Source organism: Nipponia nippon, unplaced genomic scaffold, assembly GCF_047370975.1.
Source record: "Nipponia nippon isolate SJK-2023a ecotype South Korea unplaced genomic scaffold, ASM4737097v1 scaffold_37, whole genome shotgun sequence".
NCBI lineage: Eukaryota > Metazoa > Chordata > Aves > Pelecaniformes > Threskiornithidae > Nipponia > Nipponia nippon.
This window is the reverse complement of record NW_028262355.1, coordinates 2914807-2929662: the sequence shown is the minus strand read 5'-3', so window position 1 is coordinate 2929662 and position 14856 is coordinate 2914807.

Genomic DNA, 14856 nt, shown 5'->3' with positions numbered 1-14856 from the left:
GGGGCTGCGATCGCCCCGCTGGCAGACGGGCCGGCCGAGCTATTTTAGCAGGTCTCTGCTGCAGGCCGAGGCCAAAGCTGCTGTGCCCTGGGGGCTTCCTCAGGCTGGCCGCAGACCGAGGAGCAGGCGGCTGCACGCACGGCACTGCCGCGGTTGGCTTTCTGGGCTCCAAGTGCACATTGCCGGCCCATATAGTCTTGTTGTGCTCTGCACTCAGGTACCCTGAGACACGGGAAATTGCTCATAGCATCTCTGCTAGCCACACAGAGGCCCCACCGAACAATTATCTGGTTGGTCAGCATTGCGAACACACCACATCATGTTCTCCAGCAAAGCACGTAGTTTGAGGGTGAAACGCTCCAGCGGAAGGCGTGCGGGTGTGCGGCAGGAGCTGCCCGAGGGACAGCACACACCTGATGGAAGTGATTGCCCAGCAGCACAGAAGAGCACTGCAGAAGGCCAGACCCGGACCTGGGTTTTCCCAGCCATCACCTCACAAACTCAATCCTCCACCTGTGCCACCAGCAAGTTACACAACAGAACCACATGCATATTGCAAAATGTATGGCTAATGGATTTTCCCATGAGCACTATGGGCTTTTCCGCTTACTAACACCTTCCAAATGCTGGGCCAGAAACCACTCAGTCAGCTTTCTCTCCACGCATTAGCCACCTGCATGATTAACATCCAGTATAACAAAGCTCATCAGCCTAGGACATTGAAAAATGTCAGTTTTGTTCCCTTAACGTGCCATATGTATGGGTTTTTTTCCTTCCTTTTGCTGATATTTGTTCCAGTATACAAGGATTATTTCTGAATTATTCATCGTACAATATCTGATTAGACTGTGGCTCTGCTGGCTCCCACTGCTTAATGAATGAGCCATTAGCCTTTTGCAGATGGTGCTATCAACAGCTATTTGAATGCTGTATGTTCACCTGCATTTACACAGTGCTGTGAGCAAAAGGATAGAGCTGAACCTAAATGCAGGGCTGGGAGATGATCTTCTACTGTAATACCCGTTAAGTATCGTGTAATGTGCAACACTGCCTGGCTCACTCACTGCCAGAGGCCGCGGGACGGCCTCGTTAGGCACTCCCTATAGGAGCCGTAGGTGGAGTTTCCACAGGGCACCTTCTGACGCTGGACCTTCCCTCACGGCTGGAATCCTACAAACCGGACAAGGAGAGGAAGTATTTTTGCAAAACTTAGATTTTGTTTTAGACAGCATTTAAAACAATTTTCTCAGAATAGAAAATCTGTGTGTAGTTGACTATATATCGTACCGAACTACTCATTATATCACTTCAAGCAATGAAGGAAAGTACCTAAAAAGAAATTGCTAGCAGTTACGATAATTTACGTGTACACTGTCTTTCTGCACCAATGTGTCCTACAAGATTTGGTGACCGCTGCCATTTCAGAGCCACGGCTCACCTGCACGAGCAGAGGCAGACACCATCTGTGTGCTCCAGGTACCTCTTTCTCCTAAAGCGAGAACTGAAGGAAGACACCGTACTAGATAACCCAAGCAGCGGACTGATAACCGGCACAGGCGCACCCTTGCTTGCAGAAGGTCTTTGACAGATGTTGGAAGTCTTTTTCTCTATCTGTTGGACCGGGGAACACCGCGTAGCTAGCTCACGGTGCCAATGAGCTTGTGACATTCAACCCAGAATCCACAGCGTGCTCGTATACGCCGGCTTGGCGGGTTCCTGCCGGCGCCCCTGCGGCACTGCCAGGCAGGCTGGCACAAAACCAGCTGGAGAAGGGGGCCCAGGAGGCGATGCCTCGCCGCAGGCAGCTGCCCGCTGTCGCCAGCAGCACGGCGTGCCTCCCCTCGGGAGGGGAGTTCAGCCCGGCATTCGGTACCGGCAGCAGCAGCGCTTTTACTTCTGCCTTTCAATAGTCTACAGCGTAAAACGGAACAAGCACATAATAAAATCAGGATAAAGGGGAGCCAAAACATCCGGAGCTGGAGTCTGAGCAAGCCGTCAGAAGACCTATGCGAAAGCTGCTAGCAGCCAATTAAGAAACCTTTGCAGCTGGAAGAAGCTCAACTGGGTGCAGCATTGTTTCCAGCAAGGGTGATTTTTGTGCTATGTTTCTTCTGTTTACCTCAGGAAACGCTGTCCTCACGGATGAGGACATCAGCAGCCGCTTAGCCTGTCTGTGGCTGCTGATTTCGAGCTGCCCGTGATGTTCTTCCTACAATCGAAGCAAAAATAAAAATAAAGGCGGCTTGCTGATTGCAGCCAGCACAGCCTGGGAGTCTTTCAAGCAATCTCAGACTTTCAGTGCTGGTACATGGTATCTCCTGCTGGAGGAAGGACATCTGATTCATCGCCACCAAAGGCTATAGAAGATGAGTCAGAATTATACAAATTCCATTTAGTTTGTGTAACAACACTACTTTCTGTATTGAAAACTTCCTTTTCTGCTGCCATAAAGATCCGTACCGAAGAAAACCCTAAATATGCAGCCATTAGCAAACGGTCACCCGAACCGGGGCTGTTGCTGGTGTGGGGGTCTCGGCTGGGAGGGAGCCGCAGGGCTGGGCAGCCAGCGGGCCGCCGAGGGAAGGGGCCAGCAGGAGGGGGCTGGCGCTGGGGAGAGCAGACTGAAACCCAAGTGTCAGAAAAGCTGCTGGACGGAGAAGTGTGTCAGGTTGTGTGAAAAGCCTTCCACGAGCAGTAACGGACACCCAAACCCTGTGATGAATCAAATCAAAAGCAGCAATAACTTTGGTCAAAACTGTTGATAAGATATGGGAGAAATGCAAGTATAGTTTGCGTGTGAGTATTAATCTCTGTATATATTGATCTAAACCCCTGGATTAAATCCAGAATATTTAAAATAGTGGCAAGCTCATATTTATGTTAAATAGTTAATAATAAAAAAAATAATCCCCCAAGCCCCTTACAAGCTTTGCTCTTAGACACATCATTTTCCCTACTGATCATTTTAACAAAATATGATTTTTACAGATGGCTAGGAGACATCTAAATTCCTCAAAATGCTGTACTGACTGTTGAGAGCTCCACTCAATTCACCGCCTGTGGCACGAGGGGGAACATGATCCCTCCCCGTGAAAGGCAGGTGCTATTGTCACCATTGCCATTTCTTTCAAATTGCAAATATTGCTGCCTCTACAGCGATTCTCCCGCCTAACGGTGTTTAATAACAACTGAGCCGGCTCCTGTGCTAACAGTTGCCTGGGAAGTAAGTCAGGAATGAGTGTGAGTTGGAGAGTTTCGGCAATGTCTGCTTTTGTCCTGAGAATTATCAACAGCGGGAGATTATAGTGAATAACTCTCTATGCAGTTGCCACGTATGTCAATGGTGAACTCACTATTGACAATAATTCACGGTGTCTGTGTTACACATTGTTCAGTGGTTCCGTCACAGCGTAAGCTGGGAGTTGATGAATGTAACTTCCCAGTTACGAAGTGCCGTGGAGCAATGCTAAGCCTGGCTTGCGTAGCCAAACAGCAAAGGGTGCAAAGCTGAGGTGTGCAATTCAGCAGCGCCGTACAATCGCTTGCTTGGCTGATCCCGGGCCGGGGCAGACGAGGTCGGCTTTCCTTGCCATCAGCGCGTCCTCAGAGGGTATGGTGCAGCCACCAGGCAGCCAGGCCTGCTCCACCTGGGGCCCCGTGGGTCTCACCCGCACGCTCGAGTGCCGGCAGCAGGGAGCACGGTGACCCACTGCCTCTGCCCCACGCACAGGCTGACGGCAGCACTCGAGGACCCGGCGTTAAGGACACTTAAAACTACAGACGTGTATAATCGGTACGTACGCACAGATACGCACACGTGTATGTACACACGCATATCTTCCCTATGTAGCGTGTTTTAGGTTGCATGCTCACAAATAGGAAGCACAGAAAAATCTAAAAGCTCAGGTTTGCCAACCCTTACTCCTACGTGGTACGTACCCATCGCAGGTTCTCAAGCCTTCGCCTGAAGCGTTTGCTGCAACGGGAGGACAGGCCAGGGATCGGCCCTGACCCCCCCCCAATCCTGTGGAGGGTTTCAGAAGTCTATGTAAGAGTTAAGTGGACAATTATGAATAAAACAAGGCAAGTTTCTTTTTGCAAATATTTCTGAGGAAAATGAAATGTCTGCAGCCGTCATCCAGAGGGCCCTTAAGGAAGGCTGCAGGTTTGCAGACTTAAAACAACAGGAACCAATGGCATTAATAACTTGTTGGCTTCCTTCCACCACCAACTTGAACCCAAGGTCTACTGCAAACAGTCCGCTACCTCAAGCTGCATCCGCTGTCCTTACCAGTTAACTTAAATCATTACTGGGCTTTGGCATTACCCACATAGGCACACTCTATGCTAGATAACTTTGCACGTATTAGCATGGCGAGAGGGAGGGAAATTGCTCTGCACTGGAGAGGCCTGCTCCCTACCCGGTGAGCGCCCTACTACCCTACAAAAGTCTCAAGAATACCCAACAACCTAAAACACCAAAAATGTTTTAAAACACATCTGGGTTAGGGAAGCAGTTCCGCCTGTACAACGCAGCCCGCTGCGGAAGGCCACGCCGCCAGCCTGACGCGCCCAGCACTGGAAACGCCCCGCTCGGGTTTGGCAACGGGAGGCGGAGGACGCAGGAGGATCAAGGGCTCCAGAAGAGGGAGGGGAGGAAGAGGGGAGCATCCAGCCCAAGCGCGGACCCAGCCCCGAGGGTTTCAGTGCTCAGCGGCAGCCTGTGCTCACAGTTTTACCCGCCGCCTTTGAGACAGATTAGCAGTCTCTGGTGGCTTTCCCCTCTTTTGTACAAAAGGGCAGGTGGTGAGGCTCTTCTGGTTTGTTTCACATAAAAGAAACAGATACGGGACAGTTATCTCGCTGGCAGGGGTCCCCAGGTGACAGAGTATTCCCCGTGGACCGCGACGCGGGGCGGCAGCACCCCCACCCCCGGCCGCTCCGGCCTGGGTACCGCCCCATAAAACTGGCGTTTTTCCTGTGCAGCACGATGGCTAACCATTAGCCGTTGGCAAGACATCCATCGCTGTCGCTGGCGACAATCCTTGGGCCTGACTGCATCTGCCGCAGCCCTGATTAGATTGTGTTTAATAGCAGGCTGCTGGGGGAGATTACAAGCACGTCGTGGGCATCGGCTCCTCCCGCACCTGCACACATTGTCTGCGGGGGCTAATCCGCTCTTTCAGACCTGCGGTATCTCGCCTTTTTGTCCCTTCACCTCTCAGAAACCTCCGTCGCAGAAATTATGCTCCCACGCACCCGCTGCTCCCTCGCCAACGCCTGCCTACGCCACGGGCTCAGCATCTGCGGCTTCGTCCCACCCGGGACCTCGCCGTGCTGCCGCCATCCCTCCGCATTGCCCCCGTCCCCCTGCCCGCGCGGCCAGCGGCGGTGGCCGTCACCCTGGGGGCACCAACCCTGAGGAAACTCACGGAGGTTTTGGTTGCACAGAAAGACCTCCTTTTCGCAGTATTTTGGTGGAACCGAAGTTCTCAAACCCACTCCTTACATAGCATAACCCTAACAGTCCAGCAGCGGAACTTCACATCGTTACCCCGATTCTTGCCAGGAAAAGAAAACGGGCATCTCACCGAGGCGGAGGTGGCCCGGGCGATGGAGAGGCAGCGGCGCTGCAGAAGAGCGTTGACACCTGGTGGCTGCTCCAGCCAACTGCTCAGGTGGCGGCCCGCACCCCGCGGAGGGTCCCCAGCCTCCCGTCAGAGGGGCTTTAACTCTGGAACTGAATAACTAGAGAAGGAATTACAGCTCGACTGGCATTAACCATGTGTTATCCCCTGTGTGTCTGATGCCCAAGTCACAGCAGCAGTTCTAACACCACCGAGAAACCCAGGCCAAGACCGCAGATCTCAGGCACTGGAGATCTGAAGCTCAGGCATTAAAAGCAGCCCCACAGGCAACGGCAGATGGAGAAGCAGAGCAAGAGCTTCCCGGGGTCCCATCGCCTAGGCGAGCCCTGCACCTCTCTGTTCAGTTCACACACGCACAAGAGTGCCTGCACCAAGCGACAGACCTTTGCTTGCCTCCTCCCAGATTGGGTCCACGGGGTCTGAGGCAGGAGGAGGTTCCCCCACCACGTCCCCAGCGCCAGGGAGAGGGGTAAAGCGGCAGGCAGGAGCTGGCACCAGCCTGCAGCAACCTCTCCGGAGCATCGCGGCCGAGACCGCGGCAGGGGCCGGAGCTTCCTCTGGCACAGCCCTCACCTTGGGTCCCGCTCAGCTGGTGGCACATTGCGGTCACTGTGGCCCTGGTGAATACTTTGAAGGAAGTATAAAGCCAAAAAAACCCCCTGTTGAAATCCTACTGAAAATTAAGTAGTTGAATAAAAATTTAAGTTTGATATGAAAGCACACAGTATGAGATCGGCTGTGGAGTTCCCACCCTAAAGGGTCAACTGTTTGTTAGGCATCCAGTGTTTACTCTCACAGTAAAGCAAGGTTTTAAAAAAGCCAGGAGGAGGTTTGAGAGATAGCTGTCGGGGTGCAGCAGGGTCGGGGCTGGCCACACTGGGGGTCCGAGCCGGGGGGGCCGTGGGGGATCCCAGCGCGGGCAGTGCCCGCACCCACAGGCACAGTCCCATGTCTGACCCTGGCAGGCAGGGCCAGGGCTGGCAGCAGGGTCCACTTCAGAGTCCCTTACAATTTTGGAAGGGAAAATAACAGCCTTATTTTTCTCATTTTGTCCATTAAGGATGGGTAAAAGTTATTCAGTGAGTGAGTTATGGACTTGTGATAACAACCAAATGGTAAACAGCAAAACCTGATCTAAACCCTGCTTAGTCGGTCATGCCTACGAGCCAGGCTCGAATGCCACGATACAGTCTTTGCAGGCAGAGAAATTGGACTGACCCGTTCTGAAAGCCTTTCTCCACCTCCCTTCTGTGGGAACACTACAGACAGTTACACAAGCCCAACAGGCAAGAAATGGCTTGGCTTCAGATAAGGCAAAAATTTACATTTTGCACTGCATGCAGGCAAATAATAATCTAGGTAGCAAAGTCAACCGCTGAGCATCATCTCTCCACTCGCTACAATTTTATATTACTTCTTCTTAGAGCTGTCAAAAAATGTCCATCGTGCATAATTAAAACCAACTCCAGTTTGTGATACATCAAAATTCTAACGATACCGTTTGTACCTTATATATACCATAGTTTGAACACCTTCAGATCTGGCAGGCAGATGGAGTTTAACAGGAAATATTACATCAACAGATGCTACTACCTAGTTATCTTTGCTCAGTCTGGGAATAAATTGAGGGTAAGGCAAGAAAACATGTTTTCTTATAGGGCCACCATCTGCTAATTTGAGAAGCTGCTGTCACTGATGACTCAGTATCACTTGTAGGTGTAAAAATACTACTAATATTCTCAAGACAGCTATTATTATATATTAACTTCATTATAACTGTTGACTAGCACCAAGACGATAGCAATAAGAAAATATTGTAACTGATGAGTTTAAAAGGAAAATAACTTTAAATAGAATTAGTTGAGAAAGAACAGTTATTTCTCTTGGGAACCTTTAGATAACAAACCTGTTTTTTATCCTTCTTTTCTGCCATATTCTGTTAAGAAAGGGAAATGTTTGTTGCTTGACATCAGACAGAGCTTTTCCAGTTGTGGAAACTTACAGTCTTCACAAAAAAAAAAAAAAAAAAAGGCTTTGTTTATGTTTATAAAGAAAAGAACGGATTATTGGATTGCCAGCAGCAGAGATGAAGAGTTACGATTATTTTTTTTTAGAAAACAAGATGATGGGAGACCACGGGTTGTAAAGGTGTTCCAGCACACATGGGGCAGCAGCGGCCTGCTGAGCGCGTGGCTCATCTCACTGGGATTAGAAAAGGAAAAAAGAAGCTGATGGAAAGACGACAACTGAGTGGAGGGTAAAAACCCCTCATTCCTCACAGCCACTAAATAAGTAAAAATGACTCCATAGACCAGGAACTCTGTAGTCAATATACATACAACCAAACCACAAGTCAAACCCCGATTTTGACCTGGCAGACGGATAATGAATTAGCTTTAAACCACCCCTTTTCCTTCCCATTGCCCAGCGCACGGCAGCCCTGCACGCAGAGTCCATGCCCAGGTCTTCCCATCTCACCGCCTGGATTTGATCTTGTTCCCTTGCTTCAGCGAAGTACCAGCAGACTGTCGCTGCTTTACAACCAAAAGCAAAGATAAATTTATGTCCCAGGTAGTTACTACTCTACCACCCACAAAGAACCAGATACACTCAAACAGCATACCTGTGCACTCTTAAACTTCCCCAGAGAATAATTTCATATATATGAAAATTCGATGCCGCCCTTAGACCCCCCAGAAGTTGTCAGATCAGTCTCTGTTGTCAAGCTGCCAGTGTGAGGAGAGACAGCCAAGTCCTCCGCTCTTCAGACTTCTCCAGTTCTGCAGTTTCTCTCAAGTACGCTTCACCTGGTAAGAGTGCCTTCCCTCACTCTTCACTAGCGGGATCTCCTGCGTTTCAAGTGCCCTGCCTACAAGCAGTGTTAGGCCTGGCATTTCTTTTTCACGTCTTTTCTACTTTCACCTTTTCTGTTCACGTCCCACTCCGTCCTCTCCCTCTTGAGCCCTTCACCCCATTCCCCACAACACACCCTCACCCTGAAGCACAGCAGGGTCAGTAAGTCCAGCCTGGCTCATAAAAAGCGCTAGGTTAACGGTTGGACTCGATGACCTTGAAGGTCTTTTCCAACCTAGACGGTTCTATGATTCTATAAATGCACCCTATAGAGAACAAGCAGGTTTTGGGAGGGGCTGAATTCCCTCGCAGCCTGCTAAGGGCAATGGGTGCTGAAAAATGTGGATTTAGCATCGCAGCTGGTGAAGGGAAGCCCCTGACAGGGCTGCACCCTCGATCAGCAGCTGTACACTTCTGTTCACCCACTAGGGAGCGTGTGACTGCACAAAACCAACACAGCAACCAATTCAGACTAATAAAAGATTGTACTTTTTCAGAGGCATACACCACCGTGTATTCTATGAAAGGAAAGGGACTGTTACAACCTCACACACCAAAAGCACCTCTTGTTTTAGGGGCTCCACGATGACCTGGGACATCTGGTCCTGTCTCGAGTGGACACAGGTACCCTGACTCCCAGACCTGGGCTTTTCCACCAGGACCTTGCCGGCATTCTTAGAGACCGTGGCAGAACACACTGCCCTCTGCTCAATGACACTTAAACCAGCAAAGCGGGAAAGAAAATTCTTGCTTTTGATGTACAAGTACACTATCAGGATAATTCCACAATTGGCTCTAGGAAGCAAATGTTATTACACGACTCGGTTTTGGGGATCAAAATCTGCAAGCGTAGTTTTGCAATACAGTGAAATGGGGAATGGTATTTTAAGCTAACATGTAGCAGCATTTACTTTATATACCATGTAGGGCATCTCTGTCTGCATTTATTTTGTAGACATGTTTAAATGCCAAATACTCTTAAGAATGATGGGCTATTGCATTATACATTCACAGTATAAAACAAGTCTTTTTAAAAACTTATTTAAAAGAAGTGTATCAGGGAAAAGGAAAAGCGTGCAGTTTAATTTCTCTGCAAAGTGGCTGCAGCGGCATTAATTGCCTCATGCTGGCCACTTCCAGTGCTTCTGGGCTCTGACCCCACCAGGGGCTCTGAGCCCCAGGGCTGAGGCAGCAGGGGCAGATGCTTTTTGGTGCTGTTCTTTATTTCAGCTTGCCTGCCGGGATGCTAACAGGTCAGTTAGGATTAACAGTTAGTCCCTTCAGATGACTAAGAGCAACACGAACCAGCAATGCCGAAGTGAGCAGCTCTCCAAAAAGACACCGTTTCCCGGCCTCTGCCATGCAAGCTGCAGATGAGAGCAGAGCTGTAGAACGCCGCAGACCAGAGCCCAAGAGCTTTCTTGTGTAAAGTGCTGCAGTTTCAAAATTTTTGTTACGATGGGAACAAAAGCATCTTTTTACTTACATCTCCAGACAGAGAGAAGGACACTACAGAGCAGAGTATCCTTACTTAACATAGCAGTAAGCAAGTCAAACGACCATTCGAGTCCCTCCCCGAGTATCCTGGGCACTGAGCTACACCCAGCACGTGAACTCACTGGTGAGCACCACCGCAGAGGGCAGCTCCTTAGGCCCCAGCTGCACGAGCCTCCTTGCAGGCAGGAGGTCTTCTCAGAGAACTGGAATGAGACTTTTTGTTCAACCTGAACTATTCTCTCCCTTTCCAGAAATTTGCTTTTGGGTTGAAGATATTAATGACAATTTTTCATCACAAGCAATGTGCTCTTTGGCAGAACATAGCTGTAGGCAGAAATGTCTTTTTGATAGAAAAGCTTCTTGCTAAATGTTTTTTTTATACTAGCTCTTGTCTTCATTATAAATAACTTCAGAACCAGCAAAGGAACCAGTCTCAACCTCAGTAATACAGTCTGAATCTGGCCAATTTATTGGTATTGCTTCAGGGAGTGTTTTAATAGTAATAACTTTCTCACATGAGAACTGAAATAAAAACTGCCGCATGCTAAGTACAATCTGCACTCTAGAAATCTCTTTTTGCATCCCAGAGAATGAATGACCTCACAAACAGTTGTAAAGTTGAATGGAAGCCAAAAACCCAAGCAATTCAGCTTAGAAACATCAGCCCAAAGCTAGAGGCCAGGTTTGGGGGACCACCAGTGAATGGAAACTTACAGATCCACACAAATTTCAGAGTTTAATTTATGGTAGATTATCTAGTGCTGAAGATCTGAGCTGAATATCCCCAAATCAACAGCAACGGATATCTGATTGTCCATTACCTTTACGTGAAGCAGCGCTACAGCTGAGAGAGGATGCCAGAGAATGAGGTGCAGATGAGCTGCGACCTCTTCCAGCCATCCACAATCCAAAGTTTAGTGAACATGCCTACTTCAGTCAAGTGCTTCCTTTACATGGGAAGACCATAAGCCAACAAAAGTTTATACAGACAAGTCTTGTGGAAAAAGGAGTGTTCTGAGTACCATTTATTGTGAAATCAAATGGCAGAGTTTAATATTAAACATTGAACACCAAACAGACTGGGAAGTTTTGCAACTATTCATTAAAACAGATAAAACTCTGTCTCCCGGTCAGCCCTAGAACAAGGGGTTGCACTGCCAAACATTCACACATCCACCAGAAACGGAGGATGACATACCCGCTCTCAAGCAGGAATCTGGACGTAGTCCCTGCAACGTGAGCTGTGTGCTGGACTCAAAGAGTTATGGCTGGACAAAAAGAGTAAAAGAAGTAAACTCAGAAACTCGGTAGATAAACAGATCACCTCGAGGTATCCTGGGGCTTCTTAAAAGGAACAGTGCGGGTGCTTGCCAAATCAATGAATGCTCAGGCAGCGGTAACAAAATGCGGTGCACCGATGTGGATTCTGTAAAAGGATATCAGTCAAAAAACAGACCACGATGGAAAGGAGGATGAAAGTTTGGTGGTTGTTTGCAATACATTTCTAATACTCTACAACTCGTATTACAACTTCCATGCTTTCATTAAGAGAAAATATTGCACTGTGTTAAGGCCCATTTAAAACAATGAAAATCATATAGATATATATGCACATAAACTTCATATTTTTAAACTAACACGGTATGCAGTAACTAAGAGTTATAATGCAAAAATATTTCCATAATTTTTAAATTAAACTTATTAACAATCTACAGAGTTCTTCAAAAAGCATCATTAGAATTTATGGCTTTAGGTGGTACCAGGAGATTTATCTCTTTGGCTCAACAGGTAAAAGAGTTCATGACTCAATTAGCTCTGTGCACTCGAACGAGTATTTATTTCACTCATGTTTCTCTGTTAATCATGCAATTCTGCAGGCATTTTTCTCCCGCTGTGTTTGACAAAAGCTAGCTCCCAGCAAGCGGGCAAGTTCTAGCACTTGCCACTTTTGTGCCTCCAAAGTCCTTCATTACGTGACATTTATAGTGGGAAAGTATTGAGTACCTGCTCCCCACCGCTCGGAAGGGCGCCTCGTAGAAGCCCGGGAGGGGCACGGGGAGCTGGCCGTGACTCGCTGGCCTCAGCCTAAGGCTGGCGCAGCCTCCGGAGCAGAGGCCGTGACGGAGGCCACGGGGCGGCAGCTGGCGCAGGGCTGAGCTGGCCGCCGGCGCTACGCCAGCGGGGCGCTGCTGCTGCTTCTGGGGCGCTACAGAAACAGAGATTTCTCTCTCTTTTCCATACTTCATACAGTACAAAATAGTTTAACGTGGGTTTTGCTGGCATTTTATAAGCTACTTCTGTTGGGGTCACAGTTGTCTCATCTGACCCCACAGGAACAAGAAACACTGCTCAAAAAAGAAGAGCCAAACAAAATGTATTGCACACAGCTAGCAAATGGTTTGCTCCCTTACATCCCATCAGAGGAAAGTGAGGGAGCTGCCACGTTAGAACCAGGATTATGCCAGTGAAGACAGCATGACAGAAATGAGCAGGGAGTCTCCCACTGCAGTGTGTAACAAGTCCTACCTCCGACTGACGTGCTGCAAGGCCCACGCCACCTTTAACCAGCAAATCGTCCTGTGATGACAGCGCAGTGTGCAAACGGCTGCAGTTCTCTACCTGCCCGCACAGGTAATTGGCTTGGCATGAAGCGCAGCTATTTTCTGATCACAGTGAACCCATTATTTCCACTAAAAGCAGAGCTGATAATCTAATGGGTGTTTCAAATAAAATGTTTTCTTTGCAGCTGCAACACTGAAAGAGAGCCTGCAGCAGTTTCCTGCGTATCACCAAGACAGGCATAAAGCAAAACCTACAAAACTTCTGAGAATCAGCAAATCAATATTTTATAGCTACTCTGTACTTCCTTGAAAGACTAATGCTTCTTGCAGACAAAAAAAATAATCAAATTTGGTACATTCTGACAATCTCAAAGCAGTTCTTAAAAATTTCTGGACCAATCCTCAGTTGGTCCCGTGGGGCAGGTATCATGGGTACTACTGGCATTCAGCAGAAAGGAAAAGAAAGGTGAGAAACTGACAGGCACGAAGAAGACGGGATGCGAACAGAGAAGAATCCCGGGACCACTTTAAATACCTACAGCACTGAAAACCAGCACATTCAGAGGGGACTTAATCTGAGCAGTTTCACCTCTGTAGAGGCTAGAGGCTTCTCTAGGTCTCTAGGCTGCCTGATGGTAGTCAACAGGAGAGAGGTGCCTACCTCCACAGGATAACTTGTGCTGTCCTACCACGCGTGCCCAACATACAGCCTCTTACAGGACGTCAGGAGAGCTGCCTCACCTTTAGAGAGGCGAAATAAATCCTAACCACCACGTTAAGTCGTAAGAGAGCCCAGGAAACATCTGAGAGCTGTTTGATCTGATGTGTAATGAAGTCACTTGCATAACAGGTTGAAGACTTTTCATACTAATTTCAAGCGACTTTGAAAAATGAAAGCAGGGTGCTAGCAAATGGCCGAAACGATTCTGTGTAAAGAACGGGTGGGGAAGTCCTGTCACGTCCCCCCGCATCCGCTGCAGATGCAGGTGCGGAGGCCGGTCGCTGTGGCAACACACCCCCATGCGGATCCTGGTCTCACGCTCGCTGTGCGGGGCAACAAAAAAGGACGGGAGACAGCGTTTTTTCTTATTAGCTCTAAAAGAAGCCTGCTATGACTACGTTGCAGCAGCAGTACTTTAGAAATTAAATAACTGCTTAATTTCTATAACATGGAGGTGTTCTTACTCCATTCCTCTACTACTGCAATTACTAAAGGATGATCAAACTTTAAAAAAACCCCACCAACCCCCCAAAATTCCCAACCTCTCCTCCCACACCTGATGCCCTAAACCTATCTCCAATTCACAGCAAACACCTTGGATCTCAAAATGCCACACTCCGAAAAGCGAGCAGATCTTACTCTGTCCGAATTAAAATTCTGTGCAAGGAAGGAGTAGTACTGAACTGCATCATACTTACAGTAGTCAGGAACAGACATCAAGGTGAACATTAGCCCTTAAGCTTAATGTATGTGAGAGCTGCCAGAGCTATTAATTAGCTGACAGAATGAGGAAGAGTAGTTGATGCAGGAACAAAAGCAACAACTAGAGAGAGCAAAACCAGCCTTGAAATCTCCCAGTGAAGAGTTACGGAAGATGGCCTTCTGTAGCCAGAGACAGTTTAAGGACTCTCAAGACAAAAGGTTGTTTTACTGAGGAGGTAGCTTGCAGAGCTTTATGTGGATATAGAAGGTAAATTCACTCATACCATTTCTGTGGAAGATATTTCTCCAGTCCTTTTTGAGAACCTAATCTCCTTCCAACGCTTTGATTGGACTGCTAAGGAAATGGCTTGAGCAAGTCAAAAGATGGCACTATTCAAATACCTCCTGCTGTTCAAATAGTTGCACTTTGAGAGAAGTAACAACGCCCCATACTGGACAAAGAAATCTTGAAAAACTCTATTAGGTCAATGCACCATGTGAACTAAACCGAGGATAAAACTTTACCCATGGTATTTGGCTATTGTCCTCCCACAATCTCAACATCAGGCACGAAGTTCACCGGTTTCCGTGACCTCTGGTGTCAAACAGTGCAATCCAGGAACACCAGCTGATCTCTACCCCAAGAAGGTTTCAGAGCTCAGCTGTGCCAAAAATCAGATGAGAGAATTACTGCAGTTAATACTTCTAGCCAGGGCCAACTTGAGAGCCAAAATGATATTCTGGCCACTTGATGCCTTCACAACGCAACAGCTGTTCTGATGTACCCACAGTGTGTGCCAAACGGTTAACAGCGCACTAGGACAGGCATGCAGAACTGTAAAATCCTTCCTACTAAACCTACCGACAGCACAAT